The 14,672-nt window shown below is 45.8% G+C and overlaps 1 long non-coding RNA gene across 2 annotated transcripts in view; it reads right to left on the bottom strand.

The window, feature by feature from the left end:
* Positions 1–2,280, bottom strand: part of LOC119325554 — a 3,649-nt gene extending 1,369 nt beyond the window's left edge. Inside the window, exons 1-3 of one of the 2 annotated variants that reach the window (XR_005157577.1) lie at positions 2,002–2,280; positions 1,433–1,834; positions 1,265–1,340 (exon numbers count right to left, since the gene is read on the bottom strand). This is a non-coding gene — a long non-coding RNA (uncharacterized LOC119325554). Of the gene's footprint in view, positions 1–1,175; positions 1,341–1,432; positions 1,835–2,001 lie in introns of those variants that run through there. The other variant, XR_005157578.1, reaches the window with a different exon arrangement.
* Positions 2,281–14,672: the final 12,392 nt, after the last annotated feature.

A 14,672-nucleotide genomic window follows, 5' to 3' on the forward strand; every position in this document is an offset into this window, starting at 1 on the left:
ACGCCTTAGGATTAACCATATTCAACACACGTTTTTTGTTGTTTTGTGTGAACACCGAGGCCATCGCCGGCGAGGGTGAGAAGGAGGATAAGCGACAACACAAATATGATGCATCGCAAAAATAAACGAGATGGACCTATTGTGGTCTTGAGTGATGGTTGTTGAGTTAAGAGTGTGTGTTATGTTTTCTCTCTCGTTGTAACGCACGGGCTCTTTTGGTAGTAGATACCAATAAACTGCCTCCTCCACCAAACCTCCCCCTCTTCTTCGTCGGTACGAAGGCCGCCGGATCGGGGGCACGGCACGGTACTATACCAGTAGAACTCCCTGAGGTGCGTGCAAGTGGCCGAGAAGGAGACTACAACGCTCTGCCAGCACATTCGTCGGACAGCCCCGGCACGAGCAAGGTCCTAAGGGTGGCGGGGCAGCGCTTTGCTCACGCAATAGCATGTATGGGCTGCACAAGGCCTCCGTTCCAACTATCATTGGGTCAGCTCGTTAGCGAGATCTGATCGGATTAAATCATGTGAAATTGCTTTTGCTCTCAAAAATATATGTTTGATAACTAAAGAAGCTAGGGTTTAAGGGTCAGTCGTAGTGAAAAAAAGGTGAGGAGGACCTTGGATTTTCATAGGCGTTTTCACAAGTTAAATTACCATGATTTCCATGGCATGATTTCTATGGTCTTTATCGGCAACATCCGGACGAATGGTGCGACACCATTGAGAATAAAGATATTTTGGTTCTTCTCCTGTTGTGGCGATGTCTTATCAGGCCGTGCCATGAAGCCAGATAGTCTGTCTTCGCAGGTTTGGTGTGTTTTATTTTGCTAATTTTAGTCAAAGGTCCTCGCAGATTTGTTCACACCGATTCGATAAGTTTTATGTCAATGCTTTTTGTTGATTTTGTTGCTGTGATATAATTGACTTTGGAGTCCTTCCTTTGCGTTATGGTGAACAACTTGTATTTTGATGATCAGAGGAACATCCCTGGCCTAAGTATGTTCAACGATCAGATCTCCCCACTTTTTTGGATGAACAACTCAAGATCAGTGGCAGAGCCAAGATTGAAGCAAAGCCAGAGCCCATTTTTTCCCAACAACATGGAAAAACACTGGCACTTATAACTACCCAAAAACACACCATGACATTTAAGAAATACCATATGCGATAACATAAAAAATAAATCACAATTGTTTAATAATATAAGAATTTAACTTCCGTGCTTAACAATCCAATAAAAGAGATAAAACTAGAAATAATACCTTCAAGACAAATGGCAGATGCTTATTTCATTTGTGCCTCCCATAACATGACAAATGGCAGAAGAAGAAGCAATACCTTCAAGACATCAGAAGTGAAAGTAATAAGAAAAAGGCATAAACAATTAAACATAGCAAAATGATTACCATTGATTCAAATCTAAAACTTACCTCTACGAGGAGGTAAAAGCCCTCTGCGATCTCTATAGGCTTGAAAGCGGTATAAAATATCATCATCGGCAAAACTTGCAAATACATCTTCCTCAATATAGCACATCATCTTATAATTCAACCAATCATCACCCATCTTATTCCTAAACTCGGTCTTGATAATACTCATAACTGAGAAAGCTCTTTCTACTAATGCGGTTGCAACCGGCAAAACCAATGCTAACTCTATGAGTCGATATACCAAAGGGACAATGGTGTTTCCCTCTGGCCCTTCCATTGCCTACAACGATGAAAACTATCTCTTCATCTTCTATTTTTTTGAAAAGGAGGAAACCCCCGGCCTCTGCATCAATGGATGCATGCAGCCATCTTTATTAATTATTCCACATTCAGTTTCTATTTCTGCAACATGAAATGAATTGACATCAAAATGCTTTAGTTTCAGATCAACAATACATAAAGAATTAGGCAAGGCTGATGACTGAATGGTTGAATTAAACTTTCTTCGTATCATACATAGACACGGGAATAGTTGTTCAAGTTTCAATTAAACACGAAGACACACATACCCAGCCGAGAGCGGAGAGCCAACAAATCAGTCCTGGACGTGGACGGACTCCTAGTTGCGCGGGGAGACGAGGAGACCGGAGACGGGATGTGGCCGGAGCAGAGCGGCGACGGCGCCCCGCTAGAGCAACAGCGGCAGTCCTGGTAGCGCGGGGAGCCGGGGATGGCCGGCTGGGGAACTTGGGGTGGGGGTAGGCGAGCGGCAGGCAGCGCCCGGGCGGGGCGGTCCATGGGAGTGGCAGGAGCGTGGGGGCAGTCGCCGGCGGCGGCGGCGCGGCGCACTCGCAGGAGGCAGCTTTTGCGGTCTGGCGAGCGAACTGCTTAGGTCGTCCGTCGCTCGCTCGGCGCCTGACCAGCCTGGGCTTGGCTATGTCGTGGGCTAGGCCCCGGGCCATATGGAAAACATAGCTTAAAGAAAAGCCACGCCTCGGGCCTGGGCCCGGCTGAAGATGATCTCTAAAACTGATGAAGGAAGTTAAGTCGAAATCACTAATTGAGAAGTACTCATTGCATGTACGCCACCTTTTCAGGTTGCGATAGGTGGTGCACTGCATGTACGCCACTTGTCGCAACCTGGGAGTTTTCTCATTTTTTCGTAGATTTCAAAATATTTTATCTCTTAAACCATGTGTCCAAATCTCGAACCGTTTTCACTCTTGTATTCCTCGTGTCGAGATCTTCAAAACTAGATATTATGTTGATGGTTACTCAAAAAAAAAAGATATTATGTTGATAGGTTTTGATGAACTTTTTTTAAGAAAAAAACAGTACGAAAAAACCGAACCGTGAGCACGGGTTTTTCCTTTTCCGAAAGAGGCACGCCCATGCTCTCGCGAAATCACAACCTTACCTCTCGCGGAAGCAAAACCGTGCCTCTCGCGGAAGAAAAAAAAGAAAAGAACACGTTTTTTCCGTTTTCGAGAGGCACGGTCGTGACTCTCGCAAAACCACAACCGTGCCTCTCATGGAATAAAAAAATGTGACTCTCGCGGAAGGAAAAAAAACAGAAAACAAGTTTTTTTCCGTTTCCGAGAGGGATGGCCGTGACTCGCGAAAGCACAACCGTGCCTCTCGCGGAAGCAAAATCGTGACTCTCGCGGAAGGAAAAAACAGAAAACGCGTTTTTTCGTTTCCGAGAGGCACGACCGTGACTTTCGCGAAAGCACAACTGTGCCTCTCGCGGAAGGAAAAAATACAGAAAACGCGTTTTTTTCCTTTTTCGAGAGGCATGGCCGTGACTCTCATGAAAGCACAACCGTGCCTCTCGCGAAAGCAAAAACGTGGCTCCCGCGGAAGGGAAAAATAGAAAACGCATTTGTTTTCCGTTTCCGAGAGGCACGGCCGTGACTCTTGCGAAAGGAAAACTATGCCCCTCGCGAAAGCAAAACTGTGATTCTCTCGCAATTATTTTGTTCTAAATGTTAAGGAAGACCAGTTGAAAACCGAAACTTCGAAAACCCCCAGAAAACCCGTTTTAAAAGCTATAAACGTGTGTGAAAAAACAAAAAAAAATTAGAGGGAGCGCCGAGAGCGCGACACATAGCGGGCGGCTGAGAGCGCGTCAAGTGGCGGTGAAAGTTGTGAGACTCCCGAAGGAGCGCTCGTTAACTACTTGCTCCCTAGTTAAGTTCATGCAGCATAAAAAAGGTTAAGTTCATGCAAGTACAGTGAAAGTATCGCTACTCCGATCTGATTGCATTTTCTCAACTAAAGCCTTGACAGTATTCGTGTTACAAAGATTGATGCCATGTAGTAGACATTTCTAAGACATTCCATTGTAATTCATAGTTCAAAGAGTTACTTTGTACTAGTTTTTTGGATCTATGATCCAAAACATTGCACTTGTAATATTTATCAATTTACAAAAAATGTTAAATTGGTTATCAAAAATTGAGAAAAGTGCAATTTGCTATGCATATTTCACAAGAAAAATTTTCGGTGTACGAAAGTATGGGCCTGTCTGTACCCCTTACTCGTGCGCAGGCAGTCGTAGCCACACATGTGGCAAGGCTTGGCGGGGCAATACAAGGTAAGATACAAGACTACCAAGACAATATTCAAGCCAATGAATAAAGAGCATAAAGACAAGCTAGACTTCCCCAGGCAACACCCTTGCCGGGGCGGCCTACGTAGCCCCGGCGAGAGCCTTGCCGGGGCGGCTTGTGAAGCACCAGCAAGTCCACCACCCTTGAAGCTGAGAGCTCTGACACCATCGACATCGTCAAGGCCAAGACTCGGGGGCGCATGCGTAGTAGCATGCGGATCTTTGTGAAGACTGGTGGCATGCAGGTCCACGTGGAGACCAGAGAACGAAGACCCCTGAAAAGGCCCTTGCCGGGGACGACTGCGAGGCCCCGGCAAGACCCTTGCCGGGGGAAATTGCGGGGCCACAGCTAGGCCCGCACCTGACAAGGTTTGGCCACCTCACAGCCGTTTCAGCGTGGCGACCAACCTGCCAACTAAGCAAGCACCTGCATGGTGGCATGCAGATCTTCGTGAAGGCCCTACCACCGCGCCAGCACAGCGGCTAGCCAGCCAGCCTGGCGCTACATGGCTCATCAGCCTAGACGCGTGTCAAGACAGGGTGAGGCGGCGACGGACGGGACAGGCTCTATTACCGTCCCCGATAAAGTTGAAGGGCACGTAAGCAGCGCATTTAATGCGCTTGTCCTACGATATTAGTGATAAGCTTGTACACTGTAGCTACTTTACACCTCTGTGTGCCACTATAGCGACCCCTTTGACATATAAAAGGAGGCCCAAGGCATACTGGAGAAGGATTCGGACTTTTTGGACTGGGCATGCATAGCATCTAGTCTAAGATCTCAAGAACACTAAATATACACCCAAAGCAGGACTAGGGTTTTACGCTCCTCAGCGGCCTGAACCTGGGTAAAAATCCCTCATGGTGTTCACCAGACCTACCTGCTCTTAATTTGTGCAACTCTCTCCCCGTCAACCGTAGAAGGGATCCTCGTGATCCCATAGATGTCGTTTTCCCGACATCCTTGGCGCGCTGGGTAGGGGGTGGAAGTTGTGCAAATCTGGTCTAGTAGTTAGTGTGTCAGTTTCTTCATCGCCATGGCTCCGAAGAAGACGATCATGGCGATCGGTTCGTCTGGAGCCGGTTTGCCCGTGCCAGCGCAAACAAGCGACGAGGCAGACGCTGGTGGTGGAGGAGATCAAGACCATCTACATCATTATGGTACCGGCGGCCAGGCGAGCGGTGTCGTCTGCAACCTCAACAACGATCCGCGCAGCAACGAAAAGCTAAGTCACGCCAAACCTTGAGTGATTTCCTTTTTGTAAGGTTATTTTCCTCGAATGGTTTCGGTTTTTGTATGGAAAATCTGCACGCACTACTATGGAAATGCTTATACACAGGAGCTTAGTAGTAGTGCTTTTAATAAGCAAGCGCTGCTGCTGAGTAGCAGTAGCGCTAGGTGAGCAAAAACGCTGCTAATATGAGCATAGCAGTAGCGCTGGGTCTGTAAAATGTGCTACTACCAAAACTGACAACCGTTCCAGGCATGCTAGGGATACTAGTAGCGCACATTCTTAGAGAGCGCTACTACTACAGATTTTGGTAGTAGCGCCTTTTATGGACAAGCGCTACCACTATGGGCCCTTATCCAAACCAGCCCGCGCGAGTCCTCTCAGTCTCCCCCTCGCACTCTCATCGCCTCCGTCGCCGTCACCACCGTCCTCCTCCGTCGTCGGCATCCTCCTTCCCCCAAGGTCCCTTCCTCCTCCTCCCATCTGAAGGAAATATGCCCTAGAGGCAATAATAAAGTTATTATTTATTTCCTCATATCATGATAAATGTTTATTATTCATGCTAGAATTGTATTAACCGGAAACATGATACATGTGTGAATACATAGACAAAACTATAGTCACTAGTATGCCTCTACTTGACTAGCTCATTAATCAAAAGATGGTTATGTTTCCTGACCATAGACATGTGTTGTCATTTGATTAGTGGGATCACATCATTAGAAGAATGATGTGATTGACATGACCCATTCTGTTAGCCTAGCATTTGATCGTTTAGTATACTGCTATTGCTTTCTTCATGACTTATACAAAGTTCCTACAACTAAGAGATTGTGCAACTCCCGTTTACCGGAAGAACACTTTGTGTGCTACCAAACGTCACAACGTAACTGGGTGATTATAAAGGTGCTCTACAGGTGTTTCCGAAGGTTCATGTTGAGTTGGCATAATTCGAGATTAGGATTTGTCACTCCGATTGTCGGAGAGGTATCTCTGGGCCCTCTCGGTAATACTCATCACCTAAGCCTTGCAAGCATGTAACTAATGAGTTAGTTATGAGATGACGTATTACAGAACGAGTAAAGAGACTTGCCGGTAACGATATTGAACTAGGTATTGAATACCGACTATCAAATCTCGGGCAAGTAACATACCGATGACAAAGGGAACAAAGTATGTTGTTATGCGGTTTGACCGATAAAGATCTTCATAGGATATGTAGGAACCAATATGGACATCCAGGTCCCGCTATTGGTTATTGACCGAGAATGGTTTTAGGTCATGTCTACATAGTTCTCGAACCTGTAGGGTCCGCACGCTTAACGTTTCGATGGCAGTTTTATTATGAGTTTATAAGATTTGATGTACCGAAGTTTGTTCGGAGTCCCGGATGTGATCACGGACATAATGAGGAGTCACGAAATGGTCAAGAAATAAAGATTGATATATTGGAAGCCTATATTTGGACATCGGAATGGTTCCGGGTGAAATCGGCATTTTACCGGAGTACCGGGAGGTTACCGGAACCCCCCGGGAGGTTAATGGGCCTACATGGGCCAAGAGGGAGAAGAGGAAGGAGCAAGGAAGGGGCCGCGCTCCCCTCCCCCCTCCTAGTCCGAATAGGACAAGGGAAGGGGGGCGGCGCCCCCCCTTTCCTTCTCCTCCTCCCCTCTTTCCTCCTTCTCTCCTACTCCAACTTGGAAAAGGGGAGTCCTACTCCCGGTGGGAGTAGGACTCCCCCCTTGGCGCGCCCCCTTAGGCCGGCGGCCTCCTCCCCCTTGGCTCCTTTATATACGGGGGCGGGGGGCACCCCATAGACACACAAGTTGATCTACGGATCATTCCTTAGCCGTGTGCGGTGCCCCCTTCCACCATATTCCACCTCGGTCATATCGTCGCGAAGCTTAGGCGAAGCCCTGCGCCGGTAGAACATCAAGATCGTTACCACGCCGTCGTGCTGACGGAACTCTCCCTCGACACTCGGCTGGATCAGAGTTCGAGGGACGTCATCGAGCTGAACGTGTGCTGAACTCGGAGGCTCCGTACGTTCGGTGCTTGGATCGATCGAATCGTGAAGACGTACGACTACATCAACCGCGTTGTGCTAACGCTTCCGCTTACGGTCTACGAGGGTACGTGGACGAACACTCTCCCCTCTCGTTGCTATATCATCACCATGATCTTGCGTGTGCGTAGGAATTTTTTTGAAATTACTACGTTCCCCAACAGTGGCATCCGAGCCTAGGTTTTATGCGTTGATGTTATATGCATGAGTAAAACACAAGTGAGTTGTGGACGATATAAGTCATACTACCTACCAGCATGTCATACTTTGGTTCAGCGGTATTGTGAGATGAAGCGGCCCGGACCGACATTACGCGTATGCTTACGCGAGACTGGTTTCACCGTTACGAGCACTCGTGCTTAAAGGTGACTGGCGGGTGTCTCTCTCTCTCACTTTAGCTGAATCGAGTGTGGCTACGCCCGGTCCTTGTGAAGGTTAAAACGGAGTCAATTTGACAAACTATCGTTGTGGTTTTGATGCGTAGGTAAGAACGGTTCTTGCTAAGCCCGTAGCAGCCACGTAAAATATGCAACAACAAAGTAGAGGACGTCTAACTTGTTTTTGCAGGGCATGTTGTGATGTGATATGGTCAAGACGTGATGCTATATTTTATTGTATGATATGATCATGTTTTGTAACCGAAGTTATCGGCAACTAGCAGGAGCCATATGGTTGTCGCTTTTATTGTATGAAATGCAAACGCCCTGTAATTGCTTTACTTTATCACTAAGCGGTAGCGATAGTCGTAGAAGCAATAGATGGCGTAAACGACAACGATGCTACGATGGAGATCAAGGTGTCGCGCCGGTGACGATGGTGATCACGACGGTGCTTCGAAGATGGAGATCACAAGCACAAGATGATGATGGCCATATCATATCACTTATATTGATTGCATGTGATGTTTATCCTTTATGCATCTTATCTTGCTTTGATTGACGGTAGCATTTTAAGATGATCTCTCACTAAATTATCAAGAAGTGTTCTCCCTGAGTATGCACCGTTGCCAAAGTTCGTCGTGCCGAGACACCACGTGATGATCGGGTGTGATAAGCTCTACGTCCATCTACAACAGGTGCAAGCCAGTTTTTGCACATGCAGAATACTCAGGTTAAACTTGACAAGCCTAGCATATGCAGATATGGCCTCGGAACACGGAGACCGAAAGGTCGAGCGTGAATCATATAGTAGATATGATCAACATAATGATGTTCACCATTGAAAACTACTCTATCTCACGTGATGATCGGTTATGGTTTAGTTGATTTGGATCACGTGATCACTTAGATGACTAGAGAGATGTCTGTCTAAGTGGGAGTTCTTAAGTAATATGATTAATTGAACTTAAATTTATCATGAACTTAGTACCTGATAGTATCTTGCTTGTCTATGTTTGTTTGTAGATAGATGGCTCGTGCTGTTGTTCCGTTGAATTTTAATGCGTTCCTTGAGAAAGCAAAGTTGAAAGATGATGGTAGCAATTACACGGACTGGGTCCGTAACCTGAGGATTATCCTCATTGCTGCACAGAAGAGTTACGTCCTGGAAGCACCGCTGGGTGCCAGGCCTGCTGCTGATGCAACTAACGACGTTAAGAACGTCTGGCAGAGCAAAGCTGATGACTACTCTATAGTTCAGTGTGCCATGCTTTACGGCTTAGAACCGGGTCTTCAACGACGTTTTGAACGTCATGGAGCATATGAGATGTTCCAAGAGTTGAAGTTAATATTTCAAGCAAATGCCCGGATTGAGAGATATGAAGTCTCCAATAAGTTCTATAGCTGCAAGATGGAGGAGAATAGTTCTGTCAGTGAACATATACTCAGAATGTCTGGGTATAACAATCACTTGATTCAACTGGGAGTTAATCTTCCTGATGATAGTGTCATTGACAGAATTCTTCAATCACTGCCACCAAGCTACAAGAGCTTTGTGATGAACTATAATATGCAAGGGATGAACAAGACTATTCCCGAGCTCTTCGCGATGCTGAAAGCCGCGGAGGTAGAAATCAAGAAGGAGCATCAAGTGTTGATGGTCAACAAGACCACTAGTTTCAAGAAGAACGGCAAAGGGAAGAAGAAGGGGAACTTCAAAAAGAACGGCAAGCAAGTTGCTGCTCAAGAGAAGAAACCCAAGTCTGGACCTAAGCCTGAAACTGAGTGCTTCTACTGCAAGCAGACTGGACACTGGAAGCGGAACTGCCCCAAGTATTTGGCGGACAAGAAGGATGGCAATGTAAACAAAGGTATATGTGATATACATGTTACTGATGTGTACCTAACTAGAGCTCGTAGTAGCACCTGGGTATTTGATACTGGTTCTGTTGCTAATATTTGCAACTCGAAACAGGGACTACGGAATAAGCGAGCACTGGCCAAGGACGAGGTGACGATGTGCGTGGGAAACGGTTCCAAAGTCGATGTGATCGCCGTCGGCACGCTACCTCTACATCTACCATCGGGATTAGTTTTAGACCTGAATAATTGTTATTTGGTGCCTGCGTTGAGCATGAACATTATATCTGGATCTTGTTTGATGCGAGACGGTTATTCATTTAAATCAGAGAATAATGGTTGTTCTATTTATATGAGTAATATCTTTTATGGTCATGCGCCCTTGAAGAGTGGTCTATTTTTATTGAATCTTGATAGTAGTGATACACATATTCATAATGTTGAAGCCAAAAGATGCAGAGTTGATAATGATAGTGCAACTTATTTGTGGCACTGCCGTTTAGGTCATATCGGTGTAAAACACATGAAGAAACTCCATACTGATGGACTTCTGGAATCACTTGATTATGAATCACTTGGTACTTGCGAACCGTGCCTCATGGGCAAGATGACTAAAACACAGTTCTCCGGTACTATGGAGAGAGCAATAGATTTGTTGGAAATCATACATACAGATGTATGTGGACCGATGAATGTTGAAGCTCGTGGCGGATATCGTTATTTTCTCACCTTCACAGATGATTTGAGCAGATATGGGTATATCTACTTAATGAAACACAAGTCTGAAACATTTGAAAAGTTCAAAGAATTTCAGAGTGAAGTAGAAAATCATTGTAACAAGAAAATAAAGTTTCTACGATCTGATCGTCGAGGAGAATATTTGAGTTACGAGTTTGGTTTACATATGAAACAATGCGGAATAGTTTCGCAACTCACGCCACCTGGAACACCACAACGAAATGGTGTGTCCGAACGTCGTAATCGTACTTTACTTGATATGGTGCGATCTATGATGTCTCTTACCGATTTACCGCTATCGTTTTGGGGTTATGCTTTAGAGACGGCCGCATTCACGTTAAATAGGGCACCATCAAAATCCGTTAAGACAACGCCTTATGAACTGTGGTTTGGCAAGAAACCAAAGTTGTCGTTTCTTAAAGTTTCGGGCTGCGATGCTTATGTGAAGAAACTTCAACCAGATAAGCTCGAACCCAAATCAGAGAAATGTGTCTTCATAGGATACCCAAAAGAAACTGTTGGGTACACCTTCTATCATAGATCCGAAGGCAAGACATTCGTTGCTAAGAATGGATCGTTTCTAGAGAAGGAGTTTCTCTCGAAAGAAGTGAGTGGGAGGAAAGTAGAACTTGATGAGATAACTGTATCTACTCCCTTATTGGAAGGTAGTTCATCACGAGAACCGGTTCCCGTGACAACTACACCAATTAGTGAGGAAGCTAATGATATTGATCATGAAACTTCAGATCAAGTATCTACTGAACCTCGTAGGTCTTCCAGAGTAAGATCCGCACCAGAGTGGTACGGTAATCCTATTCTGGAAGTTAAGTTACTTGACCATGATGAACCTACGAACTATGAGGAAGCGATGATGAGCCCAGATTCCACAAAATGGCTGGAAGCCATGAAATTTGAGATAGGATCCATGTATGAAAACAAAGTATGGACTTTGGTTGACTTGCCCAATGATCGGCAAGCCATTGAGAATAAATGGATCTTTAAGAAGAAGACTGACGCTGATGGTAATGTTACTGTCTATAAAGCTCGACTTGTTGCGAAAGGTTTTTGACAAGTTCAAGGGGTTGACTATGATGAGACTTTCTCACCCGTAGCGATGCTTAAGTCTATCCGAATCATGTTGGATATTGCTGCATTTCATGATTATGAAATTTGGCAAATGGATGTCAAGACTGCATTCTTGAATGGATTTCTAGAAGAAGAGTTGTATATGATGCAGCCGGAAGGTTTTGTTGATCCAAAAGGTGCTGACAAAGTGTGCATGCTCCAACGTTCCATTTATGGACTGGTGCAAGCATCTCGGAGTTGGAATAAACGTTTTCATAGTGTGATCAAAGCATATGGTTTTATACAGACTTTTGGAGAAGCCTGTATTTATATGGGTGGGAGCTCTGTAGCATTTCTAGTTTTATATGTTGATGACATATTATTAATTGGAAATGATATAGAATTTCTGGATAGCATAAAGGGATACTTGAATAAAAGTTTTTCGATGAAAGACCTCGGTGAAGCTGCTTACATATTAGGCATCAAGATCTATAGAGATAGATCAAGACGCTTAATAGGACTTTCACAAAGCACATACCTTGACAAAATTTTGAAAAAGTTCAAAATGGATCAGGCAAAGAAAGGATTCTTGCCTGTGCTACAAGGTGTGAAGTTGAGTCGAACTCAATGCCCGACCACAGCAGAAGATAGAGAGAAAATGAAAAATATTCCCTATGCTTCAGCCATAGGCTCTATCATGTATGCAATGCTGTGTACCAGACCTGACGTATGCTTAGCAATAAGCTTGGCAGGAAGGTAGCAAAGTAATCCAGGAGTGGATCACTGGACAGCGGTCAAGAACATCCTGAAATGCCTGAAAAGGACTAAGGATATGTTTCTCGTATATGGAGGTGACAAAGAGCTAGTCGTAAATGGTTACGTCGATGCAAGCTTTGACACTAATCCGGACGATTCTAAATCGCAAACCGGATACGTGTTTATATTAAACGGTGGAGCTGTAAGTTGGTGCAGTTCTAAACAAAGCGTCGTGGCGGGATCTACATGTGAAGCGGAGTACATAGCTGCTTCTGAAGCAGCAAATGAAGGAGTCTGGATGAAGGAGTTCATTTCTGATCTAGGTGTCATACCTAGTGCATCGGGACCAATGAAGATCTTCTGTGACAATACTGGTGCAATTGCTTTAGCAAAGGAATCCAGATTTCACAAGAGGACCAAGCACATCAAGAGACGCTTCAATTCCATTCGGGACCAAGTCCAAGTGGGAGACATAGAGATTTGCAAGATACATACGGATCTGAATGTTGCAGACCCGTTGACTAAGCCTCTCTCACGAGCAAAACATGATCAGCACCAAGACTCCATGGGTGTTAGAATCATTACTATGTAATCTAGATTATTGACTCTAGTGCAAGTGGGAGACTGAAGGAAATATGCCCTAGAGGCAATAATAAAGTTATTATTTATTTCCTCGTATCATGATAAATGTTTATTATTCATGCTAGAATTGTATTAACCGGAAACATGATACATGTGTGAATACATAGACAAAACTATAGTCACTAGTATGCCTCTACTTGACTAGCTCATTAATCAAAAGATGGTTATGTTTCCTGACCATAGACATGTGTTGTCATTTGATTAGTGGGATCACATCATTAGAAGAATGATGTGATTGACATGACCCATTCTGTTAGCCTAGCATTTGATCGTTTAGTATACTGCTATTGCTTTCTTCATGACTTATACAAGGTTCCTGCAACTATGAGATTGTGCAACTCCCGTTTACCGGAAGAACACTTTGTGTGCTACCAAACGTCACAACGTAACTGGGTGATTATAAAGGTGCTCTACAGGTGTTTCCGAAGGTTCATGTTGAGTTGGCATAATTCGAGATTAGGATTTGTCACTCCGATTGTCGGAGAGGTATCTCTGGGCCCTCTCGGTAATACTCATCACCTAAGCCTTGCAAGCATGTAACTAATGAGTTAGTTATGAGATGAAGTATTACAGAACGAGTAAAGAGACTTGCCGGTAACGAGATTGAACTAGGTTTTGAATACCGACGATCAAATCTCGGGCAAGTAACATACCGATGACAAAGGGAATAAAGTATGTTGTTATGCGGTTTGACCGATAAAGATCTTCGTAGAATATGTAGGAACCAATATGGACATCCAGGTCCCGCTATTGGTTATTGACCGAGAATGGTTTTAGGTCATGTCTACATAGTTCTCGAACCCGTAGGGTCCGCACGCTTAACGTTTCGATGACAGTTTTATTATGAGTTTATAAGATTTGATGTACCGAAGTTTTTTCGGAGTCCCGGATGTGATCACGGACATAACGAGGAGTCTCGGAATGGTCGAGACATAAAGATTGATATATTGGAAGCCTATATTTGGACATCGGAATGGTTCCGGGTGAAATCGGCATTTTACCGGAGTACCGGGAGGTTACCGGAACCCCCCGGGAGGTTAATGGGCCTACATGGGCCAAGAGGGAGAAGAGGAAGGAGCAAGGAAGGGGCCGCGCGCCCCTCCCCCCTCCTAGTCCGAATAGGACAAGGGAAGGGGGCGGCGCCCCCCCTTTCCTTCTCCTCCTCCCCTCTTTCCTCCTTCTCTCCTACTCCAACTTGGAAAAGGGGAGTCCTACTCCCGGTGGGAGTAGGACTCCCCCCTTGGCGCGCCCCCTTAGGCCGGCGGCCTCCTCCCCCTTGGCTCCTTTATATACGGGGGCGGGGGGCACCCCATAGACACACAAGTTGATCTACGGATCGTTCCTTAGCCGTGTGCGGTGCCCCCTTCCACCATATTCCACCTCGGTCATATCGTCGCGAAGCTTAGGCGAAGCCCTGCGCCGGTAGAACATCAAGATCGTCACCACGCCGTCGTGCTGACGGAACTCTCCCTCGACACTCGGCTGGATCGGAGTTCGAGGGACGTCATCGAGCTGAACGTGTGCTGAACTCGGAGGCTCCGTACGTTCGGTGCTTGGATCGGTCGGATCATGAAGACGTACGACTACATCAACCGCGTTGTGCTAACGCTTCTGCTTACGGTCTACGAGGGTACGTGGACGAACACTCTCCCCTCTCGTTGCTATATCATCACCATGATCTTGCGTGTGCGTAGGAATTTTTTTGAAATTACTACGTTCCCCAACACCATCCTCCTCCCCTCCTCCCCTCCTTCCCTCCCTCCTCCCTCCTCCCCTCCTTCCCACCTCCTCCCTCCTCCCCTCCTCCCCTCCTCCTCCTCACACTCCCCGTGGCCGCTGTCACCGCCATCGTCCTCCCTCCTCCTCCTCACACTCCCCGTGGCCGCCGTCACCG

This window comes from Triticum dicoccoides, chromosome 6B, assembly GCF_002162155.2.
Source record: "Triticum dicoccoides isolate Atlit2015 ecotype Zavitan chromosome 6B, WEW_v2.0, whole genome shotgun sequence".
Taxonomy (NCBI): Eukaryota; Viridiplantae; Streptophyta; class Magnoliopsida; order Poales; family Poaceae; genus Triticum; species Triticum dicoccoides.